We start from the raw sequence: 15,565 nt of genomic DNA on the forward strand, positions 1-15,565 counted from the left end.
AAGTCACCCCACCAGGTCGGCCCACCAAGTACTCCCACCAAGCCGAATCTTTATGTTCGTTCATCAGTTCAGCCCACCAAGTACTCTCACCAAGTTGACTCTTTAAGTCTGCTCATCAAGTCGAGCCAGCAGGTACTCTCACCAAGTCGACTCTTTGAGTCCGTTCATCAAGTCGCCCCACCAAGTACTCTAACCAAGTCGATTCTTCAAGTGCGTTCATCAAGTCGCCCCACCAAGTACTCTCACCAAGTCGACTCTTTAAGTCCTTTCATCGAGTCACCCCGCCAAGTAATCTCACCAAGTCAGCAAGTCACCATGCTGGCCGAGCCGATCTGGCCGAGCCGATCTGGGCGAGCCATTCTGGGCGAGCCGATCTGGGCGAGCTCCAAAAACGGTGTCGTGGATTGCTGTTTGGTCACATTTTTCATTGAATTGGATTTTTAAGGGAGTTGTCCGCGCTATCGCAGATTTCTAATGCAGAGCGAGCCTCGCACTAATAGCTTATATAGGAGAGGTTGTTGCCGCGAGCCTCTCCCGTGCCCCTTTCATTCATTCAACATTGGTGTCTAGGCGGATCGGATTGTTGGGTTTTCAAACAGTGTATGCCGATGTTGAATGAATGGAATGGGCATGAAGCGATCTCAGTGCTTTTCCTCGGCTCTCCTTTAGATCATGTTTTGCGATGACTCAATTTTGGAAAATGTGAGGCAGCGGTTGCCGATCCATGGCGTGTGTTTTTGGTGGTTTTAAAACTTGATCTAAACGTGAGGCCTTGTCTAGCACTCCGGCGTTGCTTGGTATAATGGCAATTTGCTATGGGTGCTCGGCGCTCTAGCAATTTGTCATGTTGTACTTATCGCGGCTACATGGGAGCTTTAATATCGAAAGCTCTCGGCGAAAAATGGTGGCCGAGCCATGCTGGCCGACCCGATCTGGCTTAGCCGTTTTCGTCGACCCGATCTGGCTCTCATTTCTCACTCCATCGGCACAAATTCGGGAGTTGTTCGACAGCGGTTGTCGTTCCAATGTGTCATTGCGGTGATCTGGAGAGCGATGCTAAGTGCGGGAGCTTGCGTCTAGCATTTGGGGATGTTTGTGCAAGCGAGCAGGGGAGCTTCTCTCATCGGAACCTCTCCGTGGCCTTTGAATATAGGCCCAGTGCCGACGATATCGATGGATACGAGCCTTGGATTATAAAATTGTTCAGCTAACATTGGTTTTTGTGAGAGATGGGTACGAAAGCACTTCCCGATCGATACGCGGGAGTTCCCTAAGATCGCCTCTGTGCCAACTCGATCGGCACAACATTGGGAATGGTTCGACAGCGGTTGTCGTTCCAATGTGTCATCGGGATGTCTTGGAACGTGGCCTTTCAAGGGCGAGCTCGCGTCTAGCACTTGAATTGTGCGTCGTCACAAGTGAATGGGGAGATCTCTCTGTGAACGGCGGCATGGCGATTGCAAGAGAAAATTGACTTAGTAGTCGGAGCATTGGCCTCGGGCCATTGTGACGGCCTTGCAATTTCTCTATAATTGCAACCTATGTTTGCGCAGTAGCAGAGTTTGCATGTTAGATTGGCCTTTGTTCTTGACAGTTCGAAGTACTCTCACCGAGTCAGCAAGTCACCATGCTGGCCGAGCCGATCTGGCCGAGCCATGCTCGCCGAGCCGATCTGGGCGAGCCATTCTGGCCGAGCCGATCTGGGCGAGCTCCAAAAACGGTGTCGTGGATGGCTGTTTGGTCACATTTTTCATTGAATTGGATTTTTAAGGATTTTGTCCGCGCTGTCGCAGATTTCTAATGCAGAGCGAGCCTCGCACTAATAGCTTATATAGGAGAGGTTGTTGCCGCGAGCCTCTCCCGTGCCCCTTTCATTCATTCAACATTGGTGTCTAGGCGGATCGGATTGTTGGGTTTTCAAACGGTGTATGCCGATGTTGAATGAATGAAAGGGGCATGAAGCGATCTCAGTGCTTTTCCTCGGCTCTCCTTTAGATCATGTTTTGCGATGACTCAATTTTGGAAAAGGTGAGGCAGCGGTTGCCGATCCATGGCGTGTGTTTTTTGGTGGTTTTAAAACTTGATCTAAACGTGAGCCCTTGTCTAGCACTCCGGCGTTGCTTGGTATAATGGCAATTTGCTATGGGTGCTCGGCGCTCTAGCAATTTGTCATGGTGTACTTATCGCGGCTACATGGGAGCTTTAATATCGAAAGCTCTCGGCGAAAAATGGTGGCCGAGCCATGCTGGCCGACCCGATCTGGCTTAGCCATTTTCGTCGACCCGATCTGGCTCTCGTTTCTCACTCCATCGGCACAAATTCGGGAGTTGTTCGACAGCGGTTGTCGTTCCAATGTGTCATTGCGGTGATCTGGAGAGCGATGCTAAGTGCGGGAGCTTGCGTCTAGCATTTGGGGATGTTTGTGCAAGCGAGCAGGGGAGCTTCTCTCATCGGAACCTCTCCGTGGCCTTTGAATATAGGCCCAGTGCCGACGATATCGATGGATACGAGCCTTGGATTATAAAATTGTTCAGCTAACATTGGTTTTTGTGAGAGATGGGTACGAAAGCACTTCCCGATCGATACGCGGGAGTTCCCTAAGATCGCCTCTGTGCCAACTCGATCGGCACAACATTGGGAATGGTTCGACAGCGGTTGTCGTTCCAATGTGTCATCGGGATGTCTTGGAACGCGGCCTTTCAAGGGCGAGCTCGCGTCTAGCACTTGAATTGTGCGTCGTCACAAGTGAATGGGGAGATCTCTCTGTGAACGGCGGCATGGCGATTGCAAGAGAAAATTGACTTAGTAGTCGGAGCATTGGCCTCGGGCCATTGTGACGGCCTTGCAATTTCTCTATAATTGCAACCTATGTTTGCGCAGTAGCAGAGTTTGCATGTTAGATTGGCCTTTGTTCTTGACAGTTCGAAGTACTCTCACCGAGTCAGCAAGTCACCATGCTGGCCGAGCCGATCTGGCCGAGCCATGCTCGCCGAGCCGATCTGGGCGAGCCATTCTGGCCGAGCCGATCTGGGCGAGCTCCAAAAACGGTGTCGTGGATGGCTGTTTGGTCACATTTTTCATTGAATTGGATTTTTAAGGATTTTGTCCGCGCTGTCGCAGATTTCTAATGCAGAGCGAGCCTCGCACTAATAGCTTATATAGGAGAGGTTGTTGTCGCGAGCCTCTCCCGTGCCCCTTTCATTCATTCAACATTGGTGTCTAGGCGGATCGGATTGTTGGGTTTTCAAACGGTGTATGCTGATGTTGAATGAATGAAAGGGGCATGAAGCGATCTCAGTGCTTTTCCTCGGCTCTCCTTTAGATCATGTTTTGCGATGACTCAATTTTGGAAAAGGTGAGGCAGCGGTTGCCGATCCATGGCGTGTGTTTTTTGGTGGTTTTAAAACTTGATCTAAACGTGAGCCCTTGTCTAGCACTCCGGCGTTGCTTGGTATAATGGCAATTTGCTATGGGTGCTCGGCGCTCTAGCAATTTGTCATGGTGTACTTATCGCGGCTACATGGGAGCTTTAATATCGAAAGCTCTCGGCGAAAAATGGTGGCCGAGCCATGCTGGCCGACCCGATCTGGCTTAGCCGTTTTCGTCGACCCGATCTGGCTCTTCTTTCTCACTCCATCGGCACAAATTCGGGAGTTGTTCGACAGCGGTTGTCGTTCCAATGTGTCATTGCGGTGATCTGGAGAGCGATGCTAAGGGCTGGAGCTTGCGTCTAGCATTTGGGGATGTTTGTGCAAGAGAGCAGGTGAGCTTCTCTTATCGGAACCTCTCCGCGGCCTTTGAATATAGACCCAGTGCCGACGATATCGATGGATACGAGCCTTGGATTCTAAAATTGTTCAGCTAACATTGGTTTTTGTGAGAGATGGGTACGAAAGCACTTCCCGATCGATTCGCGGGAGCTCCCTAAGATCGCCTCTGTGCCAACTCGATCGGCACAACATTGGGAATGGTTCGACAGCGGTTGTCGTTCCAATGTGTCATCGGGATGTCTTGGAACGCGGCCTTTCAAGGGCGAGATCGCGTCTAGCACTTGGATTGTGCGTCGTCACAAGTGAATGGGGAGATCTCTCTGTGAACGGCGGCATGGTGATTGCAAGAGAAAATTGACTTAGTAGTCGGAGCATTGGCCTCGGGCCATTGTGACGGCCTTGCAATTTCTCTATAATTGCAACCTATGTTTGCGCAGTAGCAGAGTTTGCATGTAAGATTGGCCTTTGTTCTTGACAGTTCCAGGAGATGACCTCCGGAACTTCTGGATTGGGCCCCTTCAAGGTGAAATTCATCCAGTTGATCGGATGAGCTCGATGACCATTTCACTCCCTTGGCTCCATGAATTCAAATCCCATCCAGCTGCCGTGAAGCCATCCCGATTTTGCTATGCGAGGGCTCTCTCCCCAGAGTCGTTCTCTTCGCAACAACTTCTTTGGCAAAAAAATTTCGGAATGGTTCGGCAGCGGTTGTCGTTCCAATGGTGCCGTTGTGGTGGTTGCCTGGGCAGCGATCTGAAGGGCGAGCCGTCGTCTAGCAGTTGGGCTGCGCATCACGGGTGACAAGGGAGCCTTTGTAATCGGAAGCTCCCCGTGACCATTCGATGAGAAGAGCCATTGCTTGTGTGAGCAAGGACGAATGCAGCCTCGGATTCCAAATGAAATCAACGACATCGGATCTATATATAAGAGCGGAATGAAGCAGAAGCCCGTTTGCCATGCGCGGCTCCCCAAACTTGCTCGTCTTTCTCACTCCATCGGCACAAATTCGGGAGTTGTTCAACAGCGGTTGTCATTCCAATGTGTCATTGCGGCGATCTGGAGAGCGATGCTAAGGGCGGGAGCTTGTGTCTAGCATTTGGGATGTTTGTGCGAGCGAGCAGGGGAGCTTCTCTTATCGGAACCTCTCCGTGGCCTTTGAATATATAGACCCAGTGCCGACGATATCGATGGATACGAGCCTTGGATTCTAAATTTGTTCACAGCTAAGATTGGTTTTTGTGAGAGATGGGTACGAAAGCACATCCCGATTGCTACGCGGGAGCTCCCTAAGGTCGCCTCTGTGCCAACTCGATCGGCACAACATTGGGAATGGTTCGACAGTGGTTGTCGTTCCAATGCGTCATCGGGGGATGTCTTGGGAAGTGGCCTGGCCTTTCAAGGGCGAGCTCGCGTCTATCACTTGGATTGTGCGTCGCGTCGCAAGTGAATGGGGAGATCTCTCTGTGAACGGCGGCATGGTGATTGCAAGAGAAAATTGACTTAGTCGGAGCATTGGCCTCGGGCCACTGTGATGGCCTGGCAATTTCTCTTTAATTGCAACCTATGTTTGCGCAGTAGCAGAGTTTGCAAGTAAGACGGTCCTTGTTCTTGAGAGTTCCAGGAGATGACCTCCGGAACTTTTGGATTGGGCCCCTTCAAGGTGAAATTCATCCAGTTGATCGGATGAGCTCGATGACCATTTCAGTCCCTTGGCTCCATGAATTCACATCTCCTAACCGACGACAATCTTTTGCTCCTTAGACGACCTCATAATAAATTGGGTCGTGGATGGCTGTTTGGTCAGGATTTTCAACGATTTGGATTTTTATGGCGGATGTCGGCGTGTTCGCTAATTTCTAATGCAGAGCGAGCCTCGCACTAATAGCTTATATAGGAGAGGTTGTTGCCGCGAACCTCTCCCGTGCCCCTCTCATTGATTCAACGGCGGTGTCGAGGCGGATGGAAATGTCGGATTTTGAAACGGTGGACGCCGACGTTGAATCAATTGGAGGGGCATGAAGCCCACCCTCGAGGTGCTATTCCTCGACTCTCCTTTAGATCATGTTTTCTTGTCACTCAGCTGGCGCAATTTCGGAAAGCAGTTGGGCTGCGCGTCACGAGTGACAAGGGAGCCTTTGTGATCGGAAGCTCCCCGTGGCCATTCGATGAGAAGAGCCATTGCTTGTGTGAGCAAGGACGAATGCAGCCTCGGATTCCAAACGAAATCAACGACATCGGATCTATATACAAGAGCGGAATGAAGCAGCAGCCCGTTTGCGATGCGCGGCTCCCCAAAGTTGCTATTCTTTCTCACTCCATCGGGGCACAAATTCGGGAGTTGTTCGACAGCGGTCGTCGTTCCAATGGGTGTCATTGCGGCGAAATTTGTTCATAGCTAAGATTGGTTTTTGTGAGAGATGGGTATGAAAGCACATCCCGATTGCTACGCGAGAGCTCCCTAAGGTCGCCTCTGTGCCAACTCGATCGGCACAACATTGGGAATGGTTCGACAGCGGTTGTCGTTCCAATGTGTCATCGGGGGATGTCTTGGAAAGTGGTCTTTCTTTCACTGAATGGGGGATGTCTTGGAAAGTGGTCTTTCTTTCAAGGGCGAGCTCGCGTCTAGCACTTGGACTGTGCGTCGCGTCACAAGTGAATGGGGAGATCTCTCTGTGAACGGCGGCATGGTGATTGCAAGAGAAAATTGACTTAGTCGGAGCCATTGGCCTCAGGCCATTGTGACGGCCTCGCAATTTCTCTTTAATTGCAACCTATGTTTGCGCAGTAGCAGAGTTTGCATGTAAGATGGGCCTTGTTCTCGAGAGTTCCAGGAGATGACCTCCGGAACTTTTGGATTGGGCCCCTTCAAGGTGAAATTCATCCAGCTCGATGACCATTTCAGTCCCTTGGCTCCATGAACTCACATCTCCCAACCGATGACAATCTTTTGCTCCTCTGTCGACCTCATAAAAAATTGGGTCGTGAATGGCTGTTTGGTAGGAATTTTAAAGGATTTGGATTTTCAAGGCGGATGTCGGTGTGTTCGCTAATTTCTAATGCAGAGCGAGCCTCGCACTAATAGCTTATATAGGAGAGGTGGTTGCCGCAAGCCTCTCCCGTGCCCCTCTCATTGATTCAACGCCGGTGTCAAGGCGGATGGATATGTCGGATTTTGAAACGGTGGACGCCGACGTTGAATCAATTAGAGGGGCATGAAGCCCACCCTGGATGTGCTATTCCTCGACTCTCCTTTAAATCATGTTTTCTTCTCGCTCAGCTTGGCGCAATTTCGGAAAAAGGTTTTGGCAGCGGTTGCCATCCCTCACCGCGTCTACTTGGTGATTTTAAAACTCGATCTAAAACGGGAGCCCTCGCCTAGCACCTCCGTCCGGTGTTGCTCGGGTATTGCATAAAATTATGCCAACGGCACGAATCCCCCAACGAATGCCTACGCTTGGACCCTCTCTTAGATCACCTTCTTCGATCACTCGACCGACGCAACTACGGAAGAGACTTGGCAGCGGTTGCCATTCTACAGCGTGTCTGTTCAGCGATTTCGAAGTTGATCTAATGGCGAGCCCTTGTCTCTAGCCATGAGGTGGGTGCTTGGCGCTCTAGCAAAATTTTTTGCGTGCCTATCGCGGCTACAATGGGAGAGGTGGTTGCCGCGAGCCTCTCCCGTGCCCCCCTCATTGATTCAACGCCGCTGTCAGGGCGGATGGATATGTCGGATTTCGAAACGGTGGACGCCGACGTTGAATCAATTAGAGGGGCATGAAGCCCACCCTCGAGGGTGCTATTCCTGGACTCTCCTTTAGATCATGTTTTCTTGTCACTCAGCTGGCGCAATTTCGGAAAAAGGTTTGGCAGCGGTTGCCAGCCCTCACCGCGTCTACTCAGTGATTTTAAAACTCGATCTAAAACGGGAGCCCTCGTCTAGCACCTCCGTCCGGTGTTGCTCGGGTATTGCATAAATTTATGCCATCGGCGCGAATCCCCCAACGAATGCCTACGCTTGGACCCTCTCTTAGATCACCTTCTTCGATCACTCGACCGACGCAACTACGGAAGAGACTTGGCAGCGGTTGCCATTCTACAGCGCGTCTGTTCAGCGATTTCGAAGTTGATCTAATGGCGAGCCCTTGTCTCTAGGCATGAGGTGGGTGCTTGGCGCTCTAGCAAAACTTTTTGCGTGCCTATCGCGGCTACAACGGGAGAGGTGGTTGCCGCGAGCCTCTCCCGTGCCCCCCTCATTGATTCAACGCCGCTGTCAGGGCGGATGGATATGTCGGATTTTGAAACGGTGGACGGCGACGTTGAATCAATTAGAGGGGCATGAAGCCCACCCTCGAGGGTGCTATTCCTGGTCTCTCCTTTAGATCATGTTTTCTTGTCACTCAGCTGGCGCAATTTCGGAAAAAGGTTTGGCAGCGGTTGCCAGCCCTCACCGCGTCTACTCGGTGATTTTAAAACTCGATCTAAAACGGGAGCCCTCGTCTAGCACCTCCGTCCGGTGTTGCTCGGGTATTGCATAAATTTATGCCATCGGCGCGAATCCCCCAACGAATGCCTACGCTTGGACTCTCTCTTAGATCACCTTCTTCGATCACTCGACCGACGCAACTACGGAAGAGACTTGGCAGCGGTTGCCATTCTACAGCGCGTCTGTTCAGCGATTTCGAAGTTGATCTAATGGCGAGCCCTTGTCTCTAGCCATGAGGTGGGTGCTTGGCGCTCTAGCAAAATTTTTTGCGTGCCTATCGCGGCTACAACGGGAGAGGCAGTTGCCGCGAGCCTCTCCCGTGCCCCCCTCATTGATTCAACGCCGCTGTCAGGGTGGATGGATATGTCGGATTTTGAAACGGTGGACGGCGACGTTGAATCAATTAGAGGGGCATGAAGCCCACCCTCGAGGGTGCTATTCCTGGGCTCTCCTTTAGATCATGTTTTCTTGTCACTCGGCTGGCGCAATTTCGGAAAAAGGTTTGGCAGCGGTTGCCAGCCCTCACCGCGTCTACTAGGTGATTTTAAAACTCGATCTAAAACGGGAGCCCTCGTCTAGCACCTCCGTCCGGTGTTGCTCGGGTATTGCATAAATTTATGCCATCGGCGCGAATCCCCCAACGAATGCCTACGCTTGGACCCTCTCTTAGATCACCTTCTTCGATCACTCGACCGACGCAACTACGGAAGAGACTTGGCAGCGGTTGCCATTCTACAGCGCGTCTGTTCAGCGATTTCGAAGTTGATCTCATGGCGAGCCCTTGTCTCTAGGCATGAGGTGGGTGCTTGGTGCTCTAGCAAAATTTTTTTGCGTGCCTATCGCGGCTACAAGGGGAGAGGTGGTTGCCGCGAGCCTCTCCCGTGCCCCCCTCATTGATTCAACGCCGCTGTCAGGGCGGATGGATATGTCGGATTTTGAAACGGTGGACGGCGACATTGAATCAATTAGAGGGGCATGAAGCCCACCCTCGAGGGTGCTATTCCTGGACTCTCCTTTAGATCATGTTTTCTTGTCACTCAGCTGGCGCAATTTCGGAAAAAGGTTTGGCAGCGGTTGCCAGCCCTCACCGCGTCTACTCGGTGATTTTAAAACTCGATCTAAAACGGGAGCCCTCGTCTAGCACCTCCGTCCGGTGTTGCTCGGGTATTGCATAAATTTATGTCATCGGCGCGAATCCCCCAACGAATGCCTACGCTTGGACCCTCTCTTAGATCACCTTCTTCGATCACTCGACCGACGCAACTACGGAAGAGACTTGGCAGCGGTTGCCATTCTACAGCGCGTCTGTTCAGCGATTTCGAAGTTGATCTAATGGCGAGCCCTTGTCTCTAGCCATGAGGTGGGTGCTTGGCGCTCTAGCAAAATTTTTTGCGTGCCTATCGCGGCTACAACGGGAGAGGTGGTTGCCGCGAGCCTCTTCCGTGCCCCCCTCATTGATTCAACGCCCCTGTCAGGGCGGATGGATATGTCGGATTTTGAAACGGTGGACGCCGACGTTGAATCAATTAGAGGGGCATGAAGCCCACCCTCGAGGGTGCTATTCCTGGGCTCTCCTTTAGATCATGTTTTCTTGTCACTCAGCTGGCGCAATTTCGGAAAAAGGTTTGGCAGCGGTTGCCAGCCCTCACCGCTTCTACTTGGTGATTTTAAAACTCGATCTAAAACGGGAGCCCTCGTCTAGCACCTCCGTCCGGTGTTGCTCGGGTAATGCATAAATTTATGCCATCGGCGCGAATCCCCCAACGAATGCCTACGCGTGGACCCTCTCTTAGATCACCTTCTTCGATCGCTCGACCGACGCAACTACGGAAGAGACTTGGCAGCGGTTGCCATTCTACAGCGCGTCTGTTCAGCGATTTCGAAGTTGATCTAATGGCGAGCCCTTGTCTCTAGGCATGAGGTGGGTGCTTGGCGCTCTAGCAAAATTTTTTTGCGTGCCTATCGCGGCTACAAGGGGAGAGGTGGTTTCCGCGAGCCTCTCACGTGCCCCCCTCATTGATTCAACGCCGCTGTGAGGGCGGATGGATATGTCGGATTTTGAAACGGTGGACGGCGACGTTGAATCAATTAGAGGGGCATGAAGCCCACCCTCGAGGGTGCTATTCCTGGACTCTCCTTTAGATCATGTTTTCTTGTCACTCAGCTGGCGCAATTTCGGAAAAAGGTTTGGCAGCGGTTGCCAGCCCTCACCGCGTCTACTCGGTGATTTTAAAACTCGATCTAAAACGGGAGCCCTTGTCTAGCACCTCCGTCCGGTGTTGCTCGGGTATTGCATAAATTTATGCCATCGGCGCGAATCCCCCAATGAATGCCTACGCTTGGACCCTCTATTAGATCACCTTCTTCGATCACTCGACCGACGCAACTACGGAAGAGACTTGGCAGCGGTTGCCATTCTACAGCGCGTCTGTTCAGCGATTTCGAAGTTGATCTAATGGCGAGCCCTTGTCTCTAGCCATGAGGTGGGTGCTTGGCGCTCTAGCAAAATTTTTTGCGTGCCTATCGCGGCTACAACGGGAGAGGTGGTTGCCGCGAGCCTCTCCCGTGCCCCCCTCATTGATTCAACGCCGCTGTCAGGGCGGATGGATATGTCGGATTTTGAAACGGTGGACGGCGACGTTGAATCAATTAGAGGGGCATGAAGCCCACCCTCGAGGGTGCTATTCCTGGACTCTCCTTTAGATCATGTTTTCTTGTCACTCAGCTGGCGCAATTTCGGAAAAAGGTTTGGCAACGGTTGCCAGCCCTCACCGCGTCTACTTGGTGATTTTAAAACTCGATCTAAAACGGGAGCCCTCGTCTAGCACCTCCGTCCGGTGTTGCTCGGGTATTGCATAATTTTTTGCTATCGGCGCGAAACCCCCAACGAATCCCTAGCCTTGGACTCTCTCTTAGGTCACCTTCTTCGATCACTCGACCGACGCAATTACGGAAGAGGCTTGGCAGCGGTTGCCATTCCACAGCGCGTCTGTTCAGCGATTTCGAAGTTGATCTACTAATGGCGAGCCCTTGTCTAGCCATGAGGTGGGTGCTTGGGGCTCTAGCAATTTTTTGTGTGCCTATCGCGGCTACAATGGGAGCTTTGGTACCAAAAGTTCTCGTCGACCCTCCCCAATAGAAATCAGTGCTGGTGTTCGCGAAAGACACGTTATTCAGATTTTTGGAATATTGGCACCAGCATCGTTTCTATTGGGAGGGCCGTGAAGCCATCCCGATTTTGCTATGCGAGGGCTCGCCCCCCAGAGTCGTTCTCTACGCAACAACTTCTTTGGCACAAAATTTTCAGAATGGTTCGGCAGCGGTTGTCGTTCCAATGGTGCCGTTGTGGTGGTTGCCTGGGCAGCGATCTGAAGGGCGACCCGTCGTCTAGCAGTTGGCCTGCGCATCACGAGTGACAAGGGAGCCTTTGTTATCGGAAGCTCCCCGTGGCCATTCGATTAGAAGAGCCATTGCTTGTTTGAGCAAGGACGAATGCAGCCTTGGATTCCAAACGAAATCAACGATTTCGGATCCTATATAAGAGCGGAATGAAGCAGCAGCACAGCCCGTTTGCTATGCGCGGCTCCCCAAAGTTTCTCTTCTTTCTCACTCCATTGCCACAATTTCGGGAGTTGTTCGACAGCGGTTGTCGTTCCAATGTGTCATTGCGGTGATCTGGAGAGCGATGCTAAGGGCGGGAGCTTGTGTCTAGAATTTGGGATGTTTGTGCAAGCGAGCAGGGGAGCTTCTCTTATCGGAACCTCTCCGTGGCCTTTGAATATATAGACCCAGTGCCGACGATATCGATGGATGCGAGCCCTTGGATTCCAAATTTGTCCACAGCTGACATTGGTTTTTGTGAGAGATGGGCACGAAAGCACATCCCGATTGCTACGCGGGAGCTCCCTAAGGTCGCCTCTGTGCCAACTCGATCGGCACAACATTGGGAATGGTTCGACAGCGGTTTACGTTCCAATGTGTCATCGGGGGATGTCTTGGAAAGTGGTCTTTCTTTCAAGGGCGAGCTCGCGTCTAGACCTTGGATTGTGCGTCGCGTCACAAGTGAATGGGGAGATCTCTCTGTGAACGGCGGCATGGTGATTGCAAGAGAAAATTGACTTTAGTCGGAGCCATTGGCCTCGGGCCATTGTGACGGCCTCGCAATTTCTCTTTAATTGCAACCTATGTTTGCGCAGTAGCAGAGTTTGCATGTAAGATGGGCCTTGTTGTCGAGAGTTCCAGGAGATGACCTCCGAAACTTTTGGATTGGGGGCCCCTTCAAGGTGAAATTCATCCAGTTGATCGGATGAGCTCGATGACAATTTCAGTCCCTCGGCTCCATGAACTCACATCTCCTAACCGATGACAATCTTTTGCTCCTCTGCCGACCCCATAAAAAATTGGGTCGTGAATGGCTGTTTGGTAGGAATTTTAAAGGATTTGGATTTTTAAGGCGGATGTCGGTGTGTTCGCTAATTTCTAATGCAGAGCGAGCCTCGCACTAATAGCTTATATAGGAGAGGTGGTTGCCGCGAGCCTCTCCCGTGCCCCTCTCATTGATTCAACGCCGGTGTCAAGGCGGATGGATATGTCGGATTTTGAAACGGTGGACGCCGACGTTGAATCAATTAGAGGGGCATGGAGCCCACCCCGGATGTGCTATTCCTCGACTCTCCTTTAGATCATGTTTTCTTCTCACTCAGCTGGCGCAATTTCGGAAAAGGGTTTGGCAGCGGTTGCCATCCCTCACCGCGTCTACTCGGTGATTTTAAAACTCGATCTAAAACGGGAGCCCTCGTCTAGCACCTCCGTCCGGTGTTGCTCGGGTATTGCATAAATTTATGCCATCGGCGCGAATCCCCCAACGAAAGCCTACGCTTGGACCCTCTCTTAGATCACCTTCTTCGATCACTCGACCGACGCAACTACGGAAGAGACTTGGCAGCGGTTGCCATTCTACAGCGCGTCTGTTCAGCGATTTCGAAGTTGATCTCATGGCGAGCCCTTGTCTCTAGGCATGAGGTGGGTGCTTGGCGCTCTAGCAAAATTTTTTTGCGTGCCTATCGCGGCTACAAGGGGAGAGGTGGTTGCCGCGAGCCTCTCCCGTGCCCCCCTCATTGATTCAACGCCGCTGTCAGGGCGGATGGATATGTCGGATTTTGAAACGGTGGACGGCGACGTTGAATCAATTAGAGGGGCATGAAGCCCACCCTCGAGGGTGCTATTCCCGGACTCTCCTTTAGATCATGTTTTCTTGTCACTCAGCTGGCGCAATTTCGGAAAAAGGTTTGGCAGCGGTTGCCAGCCCTCACCGCGTCTACTCGGTGATTTTAAAACTCGATCTAAAACGGGAGCCCTCGTCTAGCACCTCCGTCCGGTGTTGCTCGGGTATTGCATAAATTTATGCCATCGGCGCGAATCCCCCAACGAATGCCTATGCTTGGACCCTCTCTTAGATCACCTTCTTCGATCACTCGACCGACGCAACTACGGAAGAGACTTGGCAGCGGTTGCCATTCTACAGCGCGTCTGTTCAGCGATTTCGAAGTTGATCTAATGGCGAGCCCTTGTCTCTAGGCATGAGGTGGGTGCTTGGCGCTCTAGCAAAATTTTTTGCGTGCCTATCGCGGCTACAACGGGAGGGGTGGTTGCCGCGAGCCTCTCCCGTGCCCCCCTCATTGATTCAACGCCGCTGTCAGGGCGGATGGATATGTCGGATTTTGAAACGGTGGACGGCGACGTTGAATCAATTGGAGGGGCATGAAGCCCACCCTCGAGGGTGCTATTCCTGGACTCTCCTTTAGATCATGTTTTCTTGTCACTCAGCTGGCGCAATTTCGGAAAAAGGTTTGGCAGCGGTTGCCAGCCCTCACCGCGTCTACTCGGTGATTTTAAAACTCGATCTAAAACGGGAGCCCTCGTCTAGCACCTCCGTCCGGTGTTGCTCGGGTATTGCATAAATTTATGCCATCGGCGCGAATCCCCCAACGAATGCCTACGCTTGGACCCTCTCTTAGATCACCTTCTTCGATCACTCGACCGACGCAACTACGGAAGAGACTTGGCAGCGGTTGCCATTCTACAGCGCGTCTGTTCAGCGATTTCGAAGTTGATCTAATGGCGAGCCCTTGTCTCTAGGCATGAGGTGGGTGCTTGGCACTCTAGCAAAATTTTTTGCGTGCCTATCACGGCTACAACGGGAGAGGTGGTTGCCGCGAGCCTCTCCCGTGCCCCCCTCATTGATTCAACGCCGCTGTCAGGGCGGATGGATATGTCGGATTTTGAAACGGTGGACGGCGACGTTGAATCAATTAGAGGGGCATGAAGCCCACCCTCGAGGGTGCTATTCCTGGACTCTCCTTTAGATCATGTTTTCTTGTCACTCAGCTGGCGCAATTTCGGAAAAAGGTTTGGCAGCGGTTGCCAGCCCTCACCGCGTCTACTTGGTGATTTTAAAACTCGATCTAAAACGGGAGCCCTCGTCTAGCACCTCCGTCCGGTGTTGCTCGGGTAATGCATAAATTTATGCCATCGGCGCGAATCCCCCAACGAATGCCTACGCTTGGACCCTCTCTTAGATCACCTTCTTCGATCACTCGATCGACGCAACTACGGAAGAGACTTGGCAGCGATTGCCATTCTACAGCGCGTCTGTTCAGCGATTTCGAAGTTTTGATCTAATGGCGAGCCCTTGTCTCTAGGCATGAGGTGGGTGCTTGGCGCTCGAGCAAAATTTTTTGCGTGCCTATCATGGCTACGATGGGAGAGGTGGTTGCCGCGAGCCTCTCCCGTGCCCTCCTCATTGATTCAACGCCGCTGTCAGGGCGGATGGAAATGTCAGATTTTGAAACGGTGGACGGCGACGCTGAATCAATTAGAGGGGCATGAAGCCCACCCTTGAGGGTGCTATTCCTGGACTCTCCTTTAGATCATGTATTCTTGTCACTCAGCTGGCGCAATTTCGGAAAAAGGTTTGGCAGCGGTTGCCAGCCCCTCACCGCGTCTACTTGGTGATTTTAAAACTCGATCTAAAACGGGAGCCCTCGTCTTGCACCTCCGTCCGGTGTTGCTCGGGTATTGCACAAATTTTTGCCATCGGCGCGAATCCCCCAACGAATGCCTACACGCTTGGACCCTCTCTTAGATCACCTTCTTCGATCACTCGACCGACGCAATTACGGAAGAGACTTGGCAGCGGTTGCCATTCTACACCGCGTCCGTTATGCGATTTCGAAGTTGATCTAATGGCGAGCCCTTGTCTATAGCAATGAGGTGGGTACTTGGCACTCTAGCAAAATTTTTTGCGAGCCTA

The sequence above is a fragment of the Cupressus sempervirens genome, chromosome 1 (assembly GCF_028749045.1).
Source record: "Cupressus sempervirens isolate cs-2001-9-10 chromosome 1, ASM2874904v1, whole genome shotgun sequence".
In the NCBI taxonomy this organism is placed as follows: Eukaryota; Viridiplantae; Streptophyta; class Pinopsida; order Cupressales; family Cupressaceae; genus Cupressus; species Cupressus sempervirens.